Here is a 22,989-nt window from a genome sequence, read left to right as displayed (position 1 = left end):
TTTACTGTATCCCTCTTACCTTCTTGATGACGATGAAACACAGAAATTGCATCAGAATTAAATACAAAAATCACAATGACGACTTAAGTACAAGAAAACTGACTCTTCTTACTGTCTATGCTTTGAACCATTCCTGTGACACTAGTTATAGATTCTGATGCTTCACTTCAGGTTTACTGTATATCTCCGACCTTCTTATTGACGATGAAACACAGATATTTCATCGGAATTAAATGCAATAGGCACAATGCCGACTTAAGTACATGAAGACTGACCCTTCTTACTGGCTATGTTTTGAACCATTCCTGTGACACTAGTTATAGATTCCGATGCTTCACTTCAGGTTTACTGTATCCCTCTGACCTTCTTATTGACGATGAAACACAGAAATTGCATCGGAATTCAATAGAAAAGGTACAATGCCGACTCAAGTACAAGAAGACTGGCTCTTCTTACTGTTTACGTTTTGAACCTCTCCTGTGAGACCGGTTTTAGAATCCGATGCTTCACTTCAGGTTTACTGTATCCCTTGGATCTTCTTATTGACGACGAAGCACAGAAATTGCATCGGAATTAAAAACAAAAGGTAAAATGCCGACTTAAGTACAAGAAAACTGACTCTTCTTACTGTCTATCTTTTGAACCATTCCTGTGACACTAGTTACAGATTCCGATGCTTCACTTCAGGTTTACTGTATACCTCTGACCTTCTTGTTGATGATGAAACGCAGAAATTGCATCGGAATTATATACAAAAGGCACAATGCCGACTTAAGTACAAGAAAACTGACTCTTCTTACTGTTCATGTTTTGAACCATTCCTGTGACACTAGTTATAGATTCCGATGCTTCACATCAGGCTTACTGTATCCCTCTGACCTTCTTATTGACGATGAAACACAGAAATTGCATCGGAATTAAATACATAAGGCACAATGCCAACTTAAGTATAAGTAAACTGACTCTTCCTACTGTCTATGATTTGAACCATTCCTGTGACACTAGTTACGGATTCCGATGCTTCACTTCAAGTTTAGTGTATCCCTCTGACCTTCGTATTGGCAATGAAACACAGAAATTGCATCGGAATTAAATAAAAAAGGCACAATGCCGACTTAAGCACAAGAAAATTGACTCTTCTTACAGTCTGTGCTTTGAACTAATCCTGTGACACTAGTTATAGATTCCGATGCTTCACTTCAGGTTTACTGTATCCCTCTGACCTTCTTGGTGACGATGAAACACAGAAATTGCATCGGAATTAAATACAAAAATCACAATGCCGACTTAAGTACAAGAAAACTGACTCTTCTTACTGTCTATGCTTTGAACCATTCCTGTGACACTAGTTATAGATTCTGATGCTTCACTTCAGGTTTACTGTATATCTCCGACCTTCTTATTGACGATGAAACACAGATATTTCATCGGAATTAAATGCAATAGGCACGATGCCGACTTAAGTACATGAAGACTGACCCTTCTTACTGGCTATGTTTTGAACCATTCCTGTGACACTAGTTATAGATTCCGATGCCTCACTTCAGGTTTACTGTATCCCTCTGACCTTCTTATTGACGATGTAACACAGAAGTTGCAACGGAATTAAATACAAAAATCACAATGTTGACGTAAGTACAAGAAAACTGACTCTTCTTACTGTCTATGATTTGAACCATTTCTGTGACACTAGTTATAGATTCCGATGCTTCAATTAAGGTTTTTCTGTATCCCTCTGACCTTCTTATTGACGATGTAACACAGAACTTGCATCGGAATTAAATACAAAAGGCACAATGCCGACTTAAGTACAAGTAAACTGACTCTTCTTACTGTCTATGTTTTGAACCATTCCTGTGACACTAGTTATAGATTCCGATGCTTCACATCAGGTTTACTGTATCCCTCTGACCGTCTTATTGACGATGAAACACAGAAATTGCATCGGAATTAAATACATATGGCACAATGCCAACTTAAGTACAAGTAAACTGACTCTTCCTACTGTCTATGTTTTGAACCATTCCTGTGACACTAGTTACGGATTCCGATGCTTCACTTTAAGTTTAGTGTATCCCTCTGACCTTCGTATTGGCGATGAAACACAGAATTTGCATCGGAATTAAATAAAAAAGGCACAATGCCGAATTAAGTACAAGTAAACTGACTCTTCTTACTGTGTATGTTTCGAACCATTCCTGTGACAATAGTTATAGCTTCAGATGCTTCACTTCAGGTTTACTGTATGCCTCTGACCTTCTTGTTGACGATGAAACACAGGAATTTCATCGGAATTAATAACAAAATGCACAATGATGACTTAAGTACAAGAAAACTGACTCTTCTTACTGTCTATGCTTTGAACCATTCCTGTGACACTACTCATAGATTCCGATGCTTCACTTCAGGTTTACTGTATCCCTCCGACCTTCTTATTGACGCTGAAACACAGAAATTTCATCGGAATGAAATGCAAAAAGCACAATGCCGACTTAAGTACAAGAAAACTGACTCTTCTTACTGTCTATATTTTGAATTATTCCTGAGACACTAGTTATAGATTCCGATGTTTCACTTCAGGTTTACTGTATCCCTCTGACCTTCTTATTGACGATGAAACACAGAAATTGCATCGGAATTAAATACAAAAGGCACAATGCCGACTTAAGTACAAGAAAACTGAATCTTCTTACTGTCTATGTTTTGAAACATTCCTGTGACACTAGTTATGGATTCCGATGCTTCACTTCTGGTTTACTGTATCCCTCTGACCTTCGTATTGACGATTAAACACTGAAATTACATCGGAATTCAATGCAATAGGCACAATGCCGACTTAAGTACATGAAGACGGACTCTTCTTACTTTCTATGTTTTGAACCATTCCTGTGACACTAGTTATAGATTCCGATGCTTCACTTCAGGTTTACTGTATCCCTCTGACCTTATTGACGATGGAACACAGAAATTGCAACGGAATTAAATACAAAAATCAATATGTTGACGTAAGTACAAGAAAACTGACTCTTCTTAATGTCTATGTTTTGAACCATTACTGTGACACTAGTTATAGATTCCGATGCTTCACATCAGGTTTACTGTATCCCTCTGACATTCTTATTGACGATGAAACATAGAAATTGCATCGGAATTAAATACAAAAGGCACAATGCCAACTTAAATACAAGTAAACTGACTCTTCTTACTGTCTATGTTTTGAACCATTCCTGTGACACTAGTTATGGATTCCGATGGTTCACATCAAGTTTATTGTATCCCTCTGACCTTCTTATTGACGATAAAATACAGAAATTGTATCGGAATTAAATATAAAAATCACAATGCCGAATTAAGTACAAGTAAACTGACTCTTCTTACTGTGTATGTTTTGAACCATTCCTGTGACACTAGTTATGAATTCCGATGCTTCACTTCAGGTTTACTGTATCCCTCTGACCTTCTTATTGACGATGAAACACAGAAATTGCATCGGAATTAAATACAAAAGGCAAAATGCCGACTTCAGTACAAAAAAACTGACTCTTCTTACTGTCTATCTTTTGAACCATTCCTGTGACACTTGTTATAGATTCCGATGCTTCACTACAGGTTTACTGTATTCGTCTGACCTTCTTGCTGATGTTGAAACACAGAAATTGCATCGGAATTAAATACAAAAGGAACAATGCCGACTTAGGTACAAGAAAACTGACTCTTCTTACTGTCTGTGCTTTGAACCATTCCTGTGACACTAGTTATATATTCCGATGCTTCACTTCAGGTTTACTGTATCCCTCTGACCTTCTTGTTGACGATGAAACTCAGAAATTGCATCGGAATTAAATACAAAAATCACAATGCCGACTTAAGTACTAGAAAACTGACTCTTCTTACTGTCTATGTTTTGAACCATTCCTGTGACACTAGTTATGAATTCCGATGCTTCACTTCAGGTTTACTGTATCCCTCTGACCTTCTTATTGACGATGAAACACAGAAATTGCATCGGAATTCAATACAAAAGGCACAATGCCAACTCAAGTACAAGAGGACAGGCTCTTCTTACTGTCTACGTCTTGAACCTTCCCGTGGGACCGGTTTTAGATTCCGATGGTTCACTTCAGGTTTACTGTATCCCTTGGACCTTCTTATTGTCGACGAAACACAGAAATTGCATCGGAAATAAATACAAAAGGCACAATGCCGACCTAAGTACAAGAAAAATGACTCTTCTTACTGTCTATGTTTTGAACCGATTCAGTGACACTGGTTATAGATTCCGATGCTTCACTTCAGGTTTACTGTATCCCTCTGACCTTCTTATTGACGATGAAACACAGAAATTGCGTCGGAATTAAATACGACAGGCACAATGCCGACTTAAGTAAAAGAAAACTGACTCTTCTTACTGTCTATGTCTTGAACCATTCCTGTGACAATAGTTATAGATTCCGATGCTTCACCTAAGGTTTTTCTGTATCCCTCTGACCATCTTAATGACGATGAAACACAGAAATTGCATCGGAATTAAATACAAAAGGCAGAATGCGGACTTAAGCACAGGTAAACTGACTCTTCTTACTCTCTATGTTTTGAACCATTCCTGTGACACTAGTTACAGATTCCGATGCTTCACTTCAGGATTACTGTTTCCCTCTGACCTTCTTATTGACGATGAAACATAGAAATTGCATCGGAATTAAATACAAAAGGAACAATGCCGACTTAAGTACAGAAAGACTAGCACTTTTTGTTGTCTATGTTTTGAACCTTTCCTGTGACACTAGTTATAGATTCCGATGCTTCACATTAGGTTTACTGTATCCCTCTGACCTTCTTATTGACGATGAAACACAGAAATTGCATCGGAATTTAATACATAAGGCACAAGGCCAACTTAAGTACAAGTAAAATGACTCTTCCTACTGTGTATGATTTGAACCATTCCTGTGACACTAGTTACGGATTCCGATGCTTCACTTCAAGTTTAGTGTATCCCTCTGACCTTCGTATTGACGGTGAAACACAGAGATTGCATCGGAATTAAATAAAAAAGGCACAATGCCGAATTAAGTACAAGTAAACTGACTCTTCTTACTGTGTATGTTTTGAACCATTCCTGTGACACTAGTTATAGATTCCGATGCTTCACATCAGGTTTACTGTATGCCTCTGACCTTCTTGTTGGCGATGAAACACAGGAATTTCATCGGAATTAATAACAAAATGCACAATGATGACTTAAGTACAAGAAAACTGACTCTTCTTACTGTCTATGCTTTGAACCATTCCTGTGACACTACTCATGGATTCCGATGCTTCACTTCAGGTTTACTGTATCCCTCCGACCTTCGTATTGACGATGAAACACAGAAATTTCATCGGAATTAAACGCAAAAGGCACAATGCCGACTTAAGTACAAGAAAACTGACTCTTCTTACTGTCTATATTCCTGTGACACTAGTTATAGATTCCGATGCTTCACTTCAGGTTTACTGTATCCCTCTGACCTTCTTATTGACGATGAAACACAGAAATTGCATCGTAATTAAATACAAAAGGCACAATGCCGACTTAAGTACAAGAAAACTCAATCTTCTTACTGTCTATGTTTTGAACCATTCCTGTGACACTAATTATGGATTCCGATGCTTCACTTCTGGTTTACTGTATCCCTTGACCTTCTTATTGACGATGAAACACTGAAATTGCATCGGAATTCAATACAATAGGCACAATGCCGACTTAAGTACAAGAAAACTCACTCTTCTTACTGTCTATGTTTAAACCATTCCTGTGACACTAGTTATAGATTCCGATGCTTCACATCTGGTTTACTGTATCCCACTGACATTCTTATTGACGATGAAACACAGAAATAGCACCGGAATTAAATACAAAAGGCACAATGCCGACTTAAGTATAAGAAATCTGACCCTTCTTACTGTCTATGTTTTGAACCATTCCTGTGACACTAGTTATAGATTCCGATGCTTCACTTCAGGTTTACTGTATCCCTCTGACCTTCTTATTGACGATGAAACACAGAAATTGCATCGGAATTCAATAGAAAAGCCACAATGCCGACTCAAGTGCAAGAAGACTGGCTCTTCTTACTTTCTACGTTTTGAACCTTTCCTGTGAGACCGGTTTTAGATTCCGATGCTTCACTTCAGGTTTACTGTATCCCTCTGACCTTCTTGTTGACGATGAAACTCAGAAATTGCATCGGAATTAAATACAAAAATCACAATGCCGACTTAAGCACAAGAAAACTGACTCTTCTTACTGTCTATGTTTTGAACCATTCCTGTGACACTAGTTATAGATTCTGATGCTTCACTTCAGGTTTACTGTATCCCTCTGACTTTCTTATTGACGATGAAACACAGAAATTGCATCGGAATTAAATGCAATAGGCACAATGCCGACTTAAGTACGTGAAGACTGACTCTTCTTACTGTCTATGTTTTGAACCATTGTTGTGACGCTAGTTATAAATTCCGATGCTTCACTTCAGGTTTACTGTATCCCTCTGACCTTCTTATTGACGATGAAACACAGAAATTGAACGTAATTAAATACAAAAATCACAATGTTGACGTAAGTACAAGAAAACTGACTCTTCTTACTGACTATGTTTTGAACCATTCCTGTGACACTAGTTATAGATTCCGATGCTTCACTTAAGGTTTTTCTGTATCCCTCTGACCTTCTTATTGACGATGTTACACAGAAATTGCATCGTAATTAAATACAAAAGGCACAATGCCGACTTAAGTACAAGTAAACTGACTCTTCTTACTGTCTATGTTTTGAACCATTCCTGTGACACTAGTTACAGATTCCTATGCTTCAGTTCAGGATTACTGTATCTCTCTGACCTTCTTATTGACGATGAAACACAGATATTGCAACGGAATTAAATACAAAAGGCACAATGCCGACTTAAGTAAAAGAAAACTGACCCTTCTTACTGTCTATGTTTTAAACCATTCCTGTGACACTAGTGATAGATTCCGATGCTTCACTTCAGGTTTACTGTATCCCTCTGACCTTCTTATTGACGATGAAACACAGAAACTGTTTCGGAATTAAATACAAAAGGCACAATGCCGACTTAAGTACAAGAAAACTGACTCTTTTTACAGTCTATGGTTTGAACCATTCCTGTGACACTCGTTATAGATCCCGATACATCACTTCAGGTTTACTGTATCCCTCTGACCTTCTTATTGACGATGAAACACAGAAATTGCATCGGAATTCAATAGAAAAGGTACAATGCCGACTCAAGTACATGAAGGCTGGCTCTTCTTACTGTCTACGTTTTGAACCTTTCCTGTGAGACCGGTTTTGGATTCCGATGCTTCACTTCAGGTTTACTGTATCCCTTGGATCTTCTTATGACGACGAAGCACAGAAATTGCATCGGAATTAAAAACAAAAGGTGAAATGCCGACTTAAGTACAAGAAAACTGACTCTACTTACTGTCTATCTTTTGAACCATTCCTGTGACACTAGTTATAGATTCCGATGCTTCACTTCAGGTTTACTGTATACCTCTGACCTTCTTGTTGATGATGTAACGCAGAAATTGCATCGGAATTAAATACAAAAGGCACAATGCCGACTTCAGTACAAGAAAACTGACTCTTCTTACTGTCAGTGCTTTGAACCAATCCTGTGACACTAGTTATAGATTCCGATGCTTCACTTCAGGTTTACTGTATCCCTCTGACCGTCTTGGTGACGATGAAACACAGAAATTGCATCGGAATTAAATACAAAAATCACAATGCCGACTTAAGTACAAGAAAACTGACTCTTCTTACTGTCTATGCTTTGAACCATTCCTGTGACACTAGTTATAGATTCTGATGCTTCACTTCAGGTTTACTGTATCCCTCTGACTTTCTTATTGACGATGAAACACAGAAATTGCATCGGAATTAATTGCAATAGGCACAATGCCGACTTAAGTACATGAAGACTGACTCTTCTTACTGTCTATGTTTTGAACCTTTCCTGTGACACCAGTTATAGATTGCGATGCTTCACTTCAGGTTTACTGTATCCCTCTGAACTTCTTATTGACGATGAAACACAGAAATTGCATCGGAATTAAATACAAAAGGCAAAATGCCGACTTCAGTACAAAAAAACTGACTCTTCTTACTGTCTATCTTTTGAACCATTCCTGTGACACTTGTTATAGATTCCGATGCTTCACTTCAGGTTTACTGTATTCGTCTGACCTTCTTGCTGATGTTGAAACACAGAAATTGCATCGGAATTAAATACAAAAGGAACAATGCCGACTTAGGTACAAGAAAACTGACTCTTCTTACTGTCTGTGTTTTGAACCATTCCTGTGACACTAGTTATATATTCCGATGCTTCACTTCAGGTTTACTGTATCCCTCTGACCTTCTTGTTGACGATGAAACTCAGAAATTGCATCGGAATTAAATACAAAAATCACAATGCCGACTTAAGTACTAGAAAACTGACTCTTCTTACTGTCTATGTTTTGAACCATTCCTGTGACACTAGTTATGAATTCCGATGCTTCACTTCAGGTTTACTGTATCCCTCTGACCTTCTTATTGACGATGAAACACAGAAATTGCATCGGAATTCAATACAAAAGGCACAATGCCAACTCAAGTACAAGAAGACAGGCTCTTCTTACTGTCTACGTCTTGAACCTTCCCGTGGGACCGGTTTTAGATTCCGATGGTTCACTTCAGGTTTACTGTATCCCTTGGACCTTCTTATTGTCGACGAAACACAGAAATTGCATCGGAATTAAATACAAAAGGCACAATGCCGACCTAAGTACAAGAAAAATGACTCTTCTTACTGTCTATGTTTTGAACCGATTCAGTGACACTGGTTATAGATTCCGATGCTTCACTTCAGGTTTACTGTATCCCTCTGACCTTCTTATTGACGATGAAACACAGAAATTGCGTCGGAATTAAATACAAAAGGCACAATGCCGACTTAAGTAAAAGAAAACTGACTCTTCTTACTGTCTATGTCTTGAACCATTCCTGTGACAATAGTTATAGATTCCGATGCTTCACCTAAGGTTTTTCTGTATCCCTCTGACCATCTTAATGACGATGAAACACAGAAATTGCATCGGAATTAAATACAAAAGGCAGAATGCCGGCTTAAGCACAGGTAAACTGACTCTTCTTACTCTCTATGTTTTGAACCATTCCTGTGACACTAGTTACAGATTCCGATGCTTCACTTCAGGATTACTGTTTCCCTCTGACCTTCTTATTGACGATGAAACACAGAAATTGCATCGGAATTAATTGCAATAGGCACAATGCCGACTTAAGTACATGAAGACTGACTCTTCTTACTGTCTATGTTTTGAACCTTTCCTGTGACACCAGTTATAGATTGCGATGCTTCACTTCAGGTTTACTGTATCCCTCTGAACTTCTTATTGACGATGAAACACAGAAATTGCATCGGAATTAAATACAAAAGGCAAAATGCCGACTTCAGTACAAAAAAACTGACTCTTCTTACTGTCTATCTTTTGAACCATTCCTGTGACACTTGTTATAGATTCCGATGCTTCACTTCAGGTTTACTGTATTCGTCTGACCTTCTTGCTGATGTTGAAACACAGAAATTGCATCGGAATTAAATACAAAAGGAACAATGCCGACTTAGGTACAATAAAACTGACTCTTCTTACTGTCTGTGTTTTGAACCATTCCTGTGACACTAGTTATATATTCCGATGCTTCACTTCAGGTTTACTGTATCCCTCTGACCTTCTTGTTGACGATGAAACTCAGAAATTGCATCGGAATTAAATACAAAAATCACAATGCCGACTTAAGTACTAGAAAACTGACTCTTCTTACTGTCTATGTTTTGAACCATTCCTGTGACACTAGTTATGAATTCCGATGCTTCACTTCAGGTTTACTGTATCCCTCTGACCTTCTTATTGACGATGAAACACAGAAATTGCATCGGAATTCAATACAAAAGGCACAATGCCAACTCAAGTACAAGAAGACAGGCTCTTCTTACTGTCTACGTCTTGAACCTTCCCGTGGGACCGGTTTTAGATTCCGATGGTTCACTTCAGGTTTACTGTATCCCTTGGACCTTCTTATTGTCGACGAAACACAGAAATTGCATCGGAATTAAATACAAAAGGCACAATGCCGACCTAAGTACAAGAAAAATGACTCTTCTTACTGTCTATGTTTTGAACCGATTCAGTGACACTGGTTATAGATTCCGATGCTTCACTTCAGGTTTACTGTATCCCTCTGACCTTCTTATTGACGATGAAACACAGAAATTGCGTCGGAATTAAATACAAAAGGCACAATGCCGACTTAAGTAAAAGAAAACTGACTCTTCTTACTGTCTATGTCTTGAACCATTCCTGTGACAATAGTTATAGATTCCGATGCTTCACCTAAGGTTTTTCTGTATCCCTCTGACCATCTTAATGACGATGAAACACAGAAATTGCATCGGAATTAAATACAAAAGGCAGAATGCCGGCTTAAGCACAGGTAAACTGACTCTTCTTACTCTCTATGTTTTGAACCATTCCTGTGACACTAGTTACAGATTCCGATGCTTCACTTCAGGATTACTGTTTCCCTCTGACCTTCTTATTGACGATGAAACATAGAAATTGCATCGGAATTAAATACAAAAGGAACAATGCCGACTTAAGTACAGAAAGACTAGCTCTTTTTGTTGTCTATGTTTTGAACCTTTCCTGTGACACTAGTTATAGATTCCGATGCTTCACATTAGGTTTACTGTATCCCTCTGACCTTCTTATTGACGATGAAACACAGAAATTGCATCGGAATTAAATACATAAGGCACAAGGCCAACTTAAGTACAAGTAAAATGACTCTTCCTACTGTCTATGATTTGAACCATTCCTGTGACACTAGTTACGGATTCCGATGCTTCACTTCAAGTTTAGTGTATCCCTCTGACCTTCGTATTGACGGTGAAACACAGAGATTGCATCGGAATTAAATAAAAAAGGCACAATGCCGAATTAAGTACAAGTAAACTGACTCTTCTTACTGTGTATGTTTTGAACCATTCCCGTGACACTAGTTATAGATTCCGATGCTTCACATCAGGTTTACTGTATGCCTCTGACCTTCTTGTTGGCGATGAAACACAGGAATTTCATCGGAATTAATAACAAAATGCACAATGATGACTTAAGTACAAGAAAACTGACTCTTCTTACTGTCTATGCTTTGAACCATTCCTGTGACACTACTCATAGATTCCGATGCTTCACTTCAGGTTTACTGTATCCCTCCGACCTTCTTATTGACGATGAAACACAGAAATTTCATCGGAATTAAATGCAAAAGGCACAATGCCGACTTAAGTACAAGAAAACTGACTCTTCTTACTGTCTATATTCCTGTGACACTAGTTATAGATTCCGATGCTTCACTTCAGGTTTACTGTATCCCTCTGACCTTCTTATTGACGATGAAACACAGAAATTGCATCGTAATTAAATACAAAAGGCACAATGCCGACTTAAGTACAAGAAAACTCAATCTTCTTACTGTCTATGTTTTGAACCATTCCTGTGACACTAATTATGGATTCCGATGCTTCACTTCTGGTTTACTGTATCCCTTGACCTTCTTATTGACGATGAAACACTGAAATTGCATCGGAATTAAATGCAATAGGCACAATGCCGACTTAAGTACGTGAAGACTGACTCTTCTTACTGTCTATGTTTTGAACCATTCCTGTGACGCTAGTTATAAATTCCGATGCTTCACTTCAGGTTTACTGTATCCCTCTGACCTTCTTATTGACGATGAAACACAGAAATTGAGCGTAATTAAATACAAAAATCACAATGTTGACGTAAGTACAAGAAAACTGACTCTTCTTACTGACTATGTTTTGAACCATTCCTGTGACACTAGTTATAGATTCCGATGCTTCACTTAAGGTTTTTCTGTATCCCTCTGACCTTCTTATTGACGATGTTACACAGAAATTGCATCGTAATTAAATACAAAAGGCACAATGCCGACTTAAGTACAAGTAAACTGACTCTTCTTACTGTCTATGTTTTGAACCATTCCTGTGACACTAGTTACAGATTCCTATGCTTCAGTTCAGGATTACTGTATCTCTCTGACCTTCTTATTGACGATGAAACACAGATATTGCAACGGAATTAAATACAAAAGGCACAATGCCGACTTAAGTAAAAGAAAACTGACCCTTCTTACTGTCTATGTTTTGAACCATTCCTGTGACACTAGTGATAGATTCCGATGCTTCACTTCAGGTTTACTGTATCCCTCTGACCTTCTTATTGACGATGAAACACAGAAACTGTTTCGGAATTAAATACAAAAGGCACAATGCCGACTTAAGTACAAGAAAACTGACTCTTTTTACAGTCTATGGTTTGAACCATTCCTGTGACACTCGTTATAGATTCCGATACTTCACTTCAGGTTTACTGTATCCCTCTGACCTTCTTATTGACGATGAAACACAGAAATTGCATCGGAATTCAATAGAAAAGGTACAATGCCGACTCAAGTACATGAAGGCTGGCTCTTCTTACTGTCTACGTTTTGAACCTTTCCTGTGAGACCGGTTTTGGATTCCGATGCTTCACTTCAGGTTTACTGTATCCCTTGGATCTTCTTATGACGACGAAGCACAGAAATTGCATCGGAATTAAAAACAAAAGGTGAAATGCCGACTTAAGTACAAGAAAACTGACTCTACTTACTGCCTATCTTTTGAACCATTCCTGTGACACTAGTTATAGATTCCGATGCTTCACTTCAGGTTTACTGTATACCACTGACCTTCTTGTTGATGATGAAACGCAGAAATTGCATCGGAATTAAATACAAAAGGCACAATGCCGACTTAAGTACAAGAAAACTGACTCTTCTTACTGTCAGTGCTTTGAACCAATCCTGTGACACTAGTTATAGATTCCGATGCTTCACTTCAGGTTTACTGTATCCCTCTGACCTTCTTGGTGACGATGAAACACAGAAATTGCATCGGAATTAAATACAAAAATCACAATGCCGACTTAAGTACAAGAAAACTGACTCTTCTTACTGTCTATGCTTTGAACCATTCCTGTGACACTAGTTATAGATTCTGATGCTTCACTTCAGGTTTACTGTATCCCTCTGACTTTCTTATTGACGATGAAACACAGAAATTGCATCGGAATTAATTGCAATAGGCACAATGCCGACTTAAGTACATGAAGACTGACTCTTCTTACTGTCTATGTTTTGAACCTTTCCTGTGACACCAGTTATAGATTGCGATGCTTCACTTCAGGTTTACTGTATCCCTCTGAACTTCTTATTGACGATGAAACACAGAAATTGCATCGGAATTAAATACAAAAGGCAAAATGCCGACTTCAGTACAAAAAAACTGACTCTTCTTACTGTCTATCTTTTCAACCATTCCTGTGACACTTGTTATAGATTCCGATGCTTCACTTCAGGTTTACTGTATTCGTCTGACCTTCTAGCTGATGTTGAAACACAGAAATTGCATCGGAATTAAATACAAAAGGAACAATGCCGACTTAGGTACAAGAAAACTGACTCTTCTTACTGTCTGTGTTTTGAACCATTCCTGTGACACTAGTTATATATTCCGATGCTTCACTTCAGGTTTACTGTATCCCTCTGACCTTCTTGTTGACGATGAAACTCAGAAATTGCATCAGAATTAAATACAAAAATCACAATGCCGACTTAAGTACTAGAAAACTGACTCTTCTTACTGTCTATGTTTTGAACCATTCCTGTGACACTAGTTATGAATTCCGATGCTTCACTTCAGGTTTACTGTATCCCTCTGACCTTCTTATTGACGATGAAACACAGAAATTGCATCGGAATTCAATACAAAAGGCACAATGCCAACTCAAGTACAAGAAGACAGGCTCTTCTTACTGTCTACGTCTTGAACCTTCCCGTGGGACCGGTTTTAGATTCCGATGGTTCACTTCAGGTTTACTGTATCCCTTGGACCTTCTTATTGTCGACGAAACACAGAAATTGCATCGGAATTAAATACAAAAGGCACAATGCCGACCTAAGTACAAGAAAAATGACTCTTCTTACTGTCTATGTTTTGAACCGATTCAGTGACACTGGTTATAGATTCCGATGCTTCACTTCAGGTTTACTGTATCCCTCTGACCTTCTTATTGACGATGAAACACAGAAATTGCGTCGGAATTAAATACAAAAGGCACAATGCCGACTTAAGTAAAAGAAAACTGACTCTTCTTACTGTCTATGTCTGGAACCATTCCTGTGACAATAGTTATAGATTCCGATGCTTCACCTAAGGTTTTTCTGTATCCCTCTGACCATCTTAATGACGATGAAACACAGAAATTGCATCGGAATTAAATACAAAAGGCAGAATGCCGACTTAAGCACAGGTAAACTGACTCTTCTTACTCTCTATGTTTTGAACCATTCCTGTGACACTAGTTACAGATCCCGATGCTTCACTTCAGGATTACTGTTTCCCTCTGACCTTCTTATTGACGATGAAACATAGAAATTGCATCGGAATTAAATACAAAAGGAACAAAGCCGACTTAAGTACAGAAAGACTAGCTCTTTTTGTTGTCTATGTTTTGAACCTTTCCTGTGACACTAGTTATAGATTCCGATGCTTCACATTAGGTTTACTGTATCCCTCTGACCTTCTTATTGACGATGAAACACAGAAATTGCATCGGAATTAAATACATAAGGCACAAGGCCAACTTAAGTACAAGTAAAATGACTCTTCCTACTGTCTATGATTTGAACAATTCCTGTGACACTAGTTACGGATTCCGATGCTTCACTTCAAGTTTAGTGTATCCCTCTGACCTTCGTATTGACGGTGAAACACAGAGATTGCATCGGAATTAAATAAAAAAGGCACAATGCCGAATTAAGTACAAGTAAACTGACTCTTCTTACTGTGTATGTTTTGAACCATTCCTGTGACACTAGTTATAGATTCCGATGCTTCACATCAGGTTTACTGTATGCCTCTGACCTTCTTGTTGGCGATGAAACACAGGAATTTCATCGGAATTAATAACAAAATGCACAATGATGACTTAAGTACAAGAAAACTGACTCTTCTTACTGTCTATGCTTTGAACCATTCCTGTGACACTACTCATAGATTCCGATGCTTCACTTCAGGTTTACTGTATCATTCCGACCTTCTTATTGACGATGAAACACAGAAATTTCATCGGAATTAAATGCAAAAGGCACAATGCCGACTTAAGTACAAGAAAACTGACTCTTCTTACTGTCTATATTCCTGTGACACTAGTTATAGATTCCGATGCTTCACTTCAGGTTTACTGTATCCCTCTGACCTTCTTATTGACGATGAAACACAGAAATTGCATCGTAATTAAATACAAAAGGCACAATGCCGACTTAAGTACAAGAAAACTCAATCTTCTTACTGTCTATGTTTTGAACCATTCCTGTGACACTAATTATGGATTCCGATGCTTCACTTCTGGTTTACTGTATCCCTTTACCTTCTTATTGACGATGAAACACTGAAATTGCATCGGAATTCAATACAATAGGCACAATGCCGACTTAAGTACAAGAAAACTGACTCTTCTTACTGTCTATGTTTGAACCATTCCTGTGACACTAGTTATAGATTCCGATGCTTCACTTAAGGTTTTTCTGTATCCCTCTGACCTTCTTATTGACGATGTTACACAGAAATTGCATCGGAATTAAATACAGAAGGCACAATGCCGACTTAAGTACAAGTAAACTGACTCTTCTTACTGTCTATGTTTTGAACCATTCCTGTGACACTAGTTACAGATTCCTATGCTTCAGTTCAGGATTACTGTATCTCTCTGACCTTCTTATTGACGATGAAACACAGATATTGCAACGGAATTAAACACAAAAGGCACAATGCCGACTTAAGTAAAAGAAAACTGACCCTTCTTACTGTCTATGTTTTGAACCATTCCTGTGACACTAGTGATAGATTCCGATGCTTCACTTCAGGTTTACTGTATCCCTCTGACCTTCTTATTGACGATGAAACACAGAAACTGTGTCGGAATTAAATACAAAAGGCACAATGCCGACTTAAGTACAAGAAAACTGACTCTTTTTACAGTCTATGGTTTGAACCATTCCTGTGACACTCGTTATAGATTCCGATACTTCACTTCAGGTTTACTGTATCCCTCTGACCTTCTTATTGACGATGAAACACAGAAATTGCATCGGAATTCAATAGAAAAGGTACAATGCCGACTCAAGTACATGAAGGCTGGCTCTTCTTACTGTCTACGTTTTGAACCTTTCCTGTGAGACCGGTTTTGGACTCCGATGCTTCACTTCAGGTTTACTGTATCCCTTGGATCTTCTTATTGACGACGAAGCACAGAAATTGCATCGGAATTAAAAACAAAAGGTGAAATGCCGACTTAAGTACAAGAAAACTGACTTTACTTACTGTCTATCTTTTGAACCATTCCTGTGACACTAGTTATAGATTCCGATGCTTCACTTCAGGTTTACTGTATACCTCTGACCTTCTTGTTGATGATGAAACGCAGAAATTGCATCGGAATTAAATACAAAAGGCACAATGCCGACTTAAGTACAAGAAAACTGACTCCTCTTACTGTCTGTGCTTTGAACCATTCCTGTGACACTAGTTATAGATTCCGATGCTTCACTTCAGGTTTACTGTATCCCTCTGACCTTCTTGGTGACGATGAAACACAGAAATTGCATCGGAATTAAATACAAAAATCACAATGCCGACTTAAGTACAAGAAAACTGACTCTTCTTACTGTCTATGCTTTGAACCATTCCTGTGACACTAGTTATAGATTCTGATGCTTCACTTCAGGTTTACTGTATCCCTCTGACTTTCTTATTGACGATGAAACACAGAAATTGCATCGGAATTAATTGCAATAGGCACAATGCCGACTTAAGTACATGAAGACTGACTCTTCTTACTGTCTATGCTTTGAACCATTCCTGTGACACTACTCATAGATTCCGATGCTTCACTTCAGGTTTACTGTATCATTCCGACCTTCTTATTGACGATGAAACACAGAAATTTCATCGGAATTAAATGCAAAAGGCACAATGCCGACTTAAGTACAAGAAAACTGACTCTTCTTACTGTCTATATTCCTGTGACACTAGTTATAGATTCCGATGCTTCACTTCAGGTTTACTGTATCCCTCTGACCTTCTTATTGACGATGAAACACAGAAATTGCATCGTAATTAAATACAAAAGGCACAATGCCGACTTAAGTACAAGAAAACTCAATCTTCTTACTGTCTATGTTTTGAACCATTCCTGTGACACTAATTATGGATTCCGATGCTTCACTTCTGGTTTACTGTATCCCTTTACCTTCTTATTGACGATGAAACACTGAAATTGCATCGGAATTCAATACAATAGGCACAATGCCGACTTAAGTACAAGAAAACTGACTCTTCTTACTGTCTATGTTTGAACCATTCCTGTGACACTAGTTATAGATTCCGATGCTTCACATCAGGTTTACTGTATCCCACTGACATTCTTATTGACGATGAAACACAGAAATAGCACCGGAATTAAATACAAAAGGCACAATGCCGACTTAAGTATAAGAAATCTGACCCTTCTTACTGTCTATGTTTTGAACCATTCCTGTGACACTAGTTATAGATTCCGATGCTTCACTTCAGGTTTACTGTATCCCTCTGACCTTCTTATTGACGATGAAACACAGAAATTGCATCGGAATTCAATAGAAAAGCCACAATGCCGACTCAAGTGCAAGAAGACTGGCTCTTCTTACTGACTATGTTTTGAACCATTCCTGTGAAACTAGTTACAGATTCCGATGCTTCACTTAAGGTTTTTTGTATCCCTCTGACCTTCTTATTGACGATGTTACACAGAAATTGCATCGGAATTAAATACAGAAGGCACAATGCCGACTTAAGTACAAGTAAACTGACTCTTCTTACTGTCTATGTTTTGAACCATTCCTGTGACACTAGTTATAGATTCTGATGCTTCACTTCAGGTTTACTGTATCCCTCTGACTTTCTTATTGACGATGAAACACAGAAATTGCATCGGAATTAAATGCAATAGGCACAATGCCGACTTAAGTAAATGAAGACTGACTCTTCTTACTGTCTATGTTTTGAACCATTCCTGTGACGCTAGTTATAAATTCCGATGCTTCACTTCAGGTTTACTGTATCCCTCTGACCTTCTTATTGACGATGAAACACAGATATTTCAACGGAATTAAACACAAAAGGCACAATGCCGACTTAAGTAAAAGAAAACTGACCCTTCTTACTGTCTATGTTTTGAACCATTCCTGTGACACTAGTTATAGATTCCGATGCTTCACTTAAGGTTTTTCTGTATCCCTCTGACCTTCTTATTGACGATGTTACACAGAAATTGCATCGGAATTAAATACAGAAGGCACAATGCCGACTTAAGTACAAGTAAACTGACTCTTCTTACTGTCTATGTTTTGAACCATTCCTGTGACACTAGTTACAGATTCCTATGCTTCAGTTCAGGATTACTGTATCTCTCTGACCTTCTTATTGACGATGAAACACAGATATTGCAACGGAATTAAACACAAAAGGCACAATGCCGACTTAAGTAAAAGAAAACTGACCCTTCTTACTGTCTATGTTTTGAACCATTCCTGTGACACTAGTGATAGATTCCGATGCTTCACTTCAGGTTTACTGTATCCCTCTGACCTTCTTATTGACGATGAAACACAGAAACTGTGTCGGAATTAAATACAAAAGGCACAATGCCGACTTAAGTACAAGAAAACTGACTCTTTTTACAGTCTATGGTTTGAACCATTCCTGTGACACTCGTTATAGATTCCGATACTTCACTTCAGGTTTACTGTATCCCTCTGACCTTCTTATTGACGATGAAACACAGAAATTGCATCGGAATTCAATAGAAAAGGTACAATGCCGACTCAAGTACATGAAGGCTGGCTCTTCTTACTGTCTACGTTTTGAACCTTTCCTGTGAGACCGGTTTTGGACTCCGATGCTTCACTTCAGGTTTACTGTATCCCTTGGATCTTCTTATTGACGACGAAGCACAGAAATTGCATCGGAATTAAAAACAAAAGGTGAAATGCCGACTTAAGTACAAGAAAACTGACTTTACTTACTGTCTATCTTTTGAACCATTCCTGTGACACTAGTTATAGATTCCGATGCTTCACTTCAGGTTTACTGTATACCTCTGACCTTCTTGTTGATGATGAAACGCAGAAATTGCATCGGAATTAAATACAAAAGGCACAATGCCGACTTAAGTACAAGAAAACTGACTCCTCTTACTGTCTGTGCTTTGAACCATTCCTGTGACACTAGTTATAGATTCCGATGCTTCACTTCAGGTTTACTGTATCCCTCTGACCTTCTTGGTGACGATGAAACACAGAAATTGCATCGGAATTAAATACAAAAATCACAATGCCGACTTAAGTACAAGAAAACTGACTCTTCTTACTGTCTATGCTTTGAACCATTCCTGTGACACTAGTTATAGATTCTGATGCTTCACTTCAGGTTTACTGTATCCCTCTGACTTTCTTATTGACGATGAAACACAGAAATTGCATCGGAATTAATTGCAATAGGCACAATGCCGACTTAAGTACATGAAGACTGACTCTTCTTACTGTCTATGTTTTGAACCTTTCCTGTGACACCAGTTATAGATTCCGATGCTTCACTTCAGGTTTACTGTATCCCTCTGACCTTCTTATTGACGATGAAACACAGAAATTGCATCGGAATTCAATAGAAAAGCCACAATGCCGACTCAAGTGCAAGAAGACTGGCTCTTCTTACTTTCTACGTTTTGAACCTTTCCTGTGAGACCGGTTTTAGATTCCGATGCTTCACTTCAGGTTTACTGTATCCCTCTGACCTTCTTGTTGACGATGAAACTCAGAAATTGCATCGGAATTAAATACAAAAATCACAATGCCGACTTAAGTACAAGAAAACTGACTCTTCTTACTGTCTATGTTTTGAACCATTCCTGTGACACTAGTTATAGATTCTGATGCTTCACTTCAGGTTTACTGTATCCCTCTGACTTTCTTATTGACGATGAAACACAGAAATTGCATCGGAATTAAATGCAATAGGCACAATGCCGACTTAAGTAAGTGAAGACTGACTCTTCTTACTGTCTATGTTTTGAACCATTCCTGTGACGCTAGTTATAAATTCCGATGCTTCACTTCAGGTTTACTGTATCCCTCTGACCTTCTTATTGAAGATGAAACACAGAAATTGAACGTAATTAAATACAAAAATCACAATGTTGACGTAAGTACAAGAAAACTGACTCTTCTTACTGACTATGTTTTGAACCATTCCTGTGACACTAGTTATAGATTCCGATGCTTCACTTAAGGTTTTTCTGTATCCCTCTGACCTTCTTATTGACGATGTTACACAGAAATTGCATCGGAATTAAATACAGAAGGCACAATGCCGACTTAAGTACAAGTAAACTGACTCTTCTTACTGTCTATGTTTTGAACCATTCCTGTGACACTAGTTACAGATTCCTATGCTTCAGTTCAGGATTACTGTATCTCTCTGACCTTCTTATTGACGATGAAACACAGATATTGCAACGGAATTAAACACAAAAGGCACAATGCCGACTTAAGTAAAAGAAAACTGACCCTTCTTACTGTCTATGTTTTGAACCATTCCTGTGACACTAGTGATAGATTCCGATGCTTCACTTCAGGTTTACTGTATCCCTCTGACCTTCTTATTGACGATGAAACACAGAAACTGTGTCAGAATTAAATACAAAAGGCACAATGAAGACTTAAGTACAAGAAAACTGACCCTTTTTACAGTCTATGGTTTGAACCATTCCTGTGACACTCGTTATAGATTCCGATACTTCACTTCAGGTTTACTGTATCCCTCTGACCTTCTTATTGACGATGAAACACAGAAATTGCATCGGAATTCAATAGAAAAGGTACAATGCCGACTCAAGTACATGAAGGCTGGCTCTTCTTACTGTCTACGTTTTGAACCTTTCCTGTGAGACCGGTTTTGGACTCCGATGCTTCACTTCAGGTTAACTGTATCCCTTGGATCTTCTTATTGACGACGAAGCACAGAAATTGCATCGGAATTAAAAACAAAAGGTGAAATGCCGACTTAAGTACAAGAAAACTGAGTTTACTTACTGTCTATCTTTTGAACCATTCCTGTGACACTAGTTATAGATTCCGATGCTTCACTTCAGGTTTACTGTATACCTCTGACCTTCTTGTTGATGATGAAACGCAGAAATTGCATCGGAATTAAATACAAAAGGCACAATGCCGACTTAAGTACAAGAAAACTGACTCCTCTTACTGTCTGTGCTTTGAACCATTCCTGTGACACTAGTTATAGATTCCGATGCTTCACTTCAGGTTTACTGTATCCCTCTGACCTTCTTGGTGACGATGAAACACAGAAATTGCATCGGAATTAAATACAAAAATCACAATGCCGACTTAAGTACAAGAAAACTGACTCTTCTTACTGTCTATGCTTTGAACCATTCCTGTGACACTAGTTATAGATTCTGATGCTTCACTTCAGGTTTACTGTATCCCTCTGACTTTCTTATTGACGATGAAACACAGAAATTGCATCGGAATTAATTGCAATAGGCACAATGCCGACTTAAGTACATGAAGACTGACTCTTCTTACTGTCTATGTTTTGAACCTTTCCTGTGACACCAGTTATAGATTCCGATGCTTCACTTCAGGTTTACTGTATCCCTCTGACCTTCTTATTGACGATGAAACACAGAAATTGCATCGGAATTCAATAGAAAAGCCACAATGCCGACTCAAGTGCAAGAAGACTGGCTCTTCTTACTTTCTACGTTTTGAACCTTTCCTGTGAGACCGGTTTTAGATTCCGATGCTTCACTTCAGGTTTACTGTATCCCTCTGACCTTCTTGTTGACGATGAAACTCAGAAATTGCATCGGAATTAAATACAAAAATCACAATGCCGACTTAAGTACAAGAAAACTGACTCTTCTTACTGTCTATGTTTTGAACCATTCCTGTGACACTAGTTATAGATTCTGATGCTTCACTTCAGGTTTACTGTATCCCTCTGACTTTCTTATTGACGATGAAACACAGAAATTGCATCGGAATTAAATGCAATAGGCACAATGCCGACTTAAGTAAGTGAAGACTGACTCTTCTTACTGTCTATGTTTTGAACCATTCCTGTGACGCTAGTTATAAATTCCGATGCTTCACTTCAGGTTTACTGTATCCCTCTGACCTTCTTATTGAAGATGAAACACAGAAATTGAACGTAATTAAATACAAAAATCACAATGTTGACGTAAGTACAAGAAAACTGACTCTTCTTACTGACTATGTTTTGAACCATTCCTGTGACACTAGTTATAGATTCCGATGCTTCACTTAAGGTTTTTCTGTATCCCTCTGACCTTCTTATTGACGATGTTACACAGAAATTGCATCGGAATTAAATACAGAAGGCACAATGCCGACTTAAGTACAAGTAAACTGACTCTTCTTACTGTCTATGTTTTGAACCATTCCTGTGACACTAGTTACAGATTCCTATGCTTCAGTTCAGGATTACTGTATCTCTCTGACCTTCTTATTGACGATGGAACACAGATATTGCAACGGAATTAAACACAAAAGGCACAATGCCGACTTAAGTAAAAGAAAACTGACCCTTCTTACTGTCTATGTTTTGAACCATTCCTGTGACACTAGTGATAGATTCCGATGCT

The sequence above is a fragment of the Schistocerca americana genome, chromosome 2 (assembly GCF_021461395.2).
Source record: "Schistocerca americana isolate TAMUIC-IGC-003095 chromosome 2, iqSchAmer2.1, whole genome shotgun sequence".
Lineage (NCBI taxonomy): Eukaryota > Metazoa > Arthropoda > Insecta > Orthoptera > Acrididae > Schistocerca > Schistocerca americana.
This window is presented reverse-complemented; position numbering follows the sequence as displayed.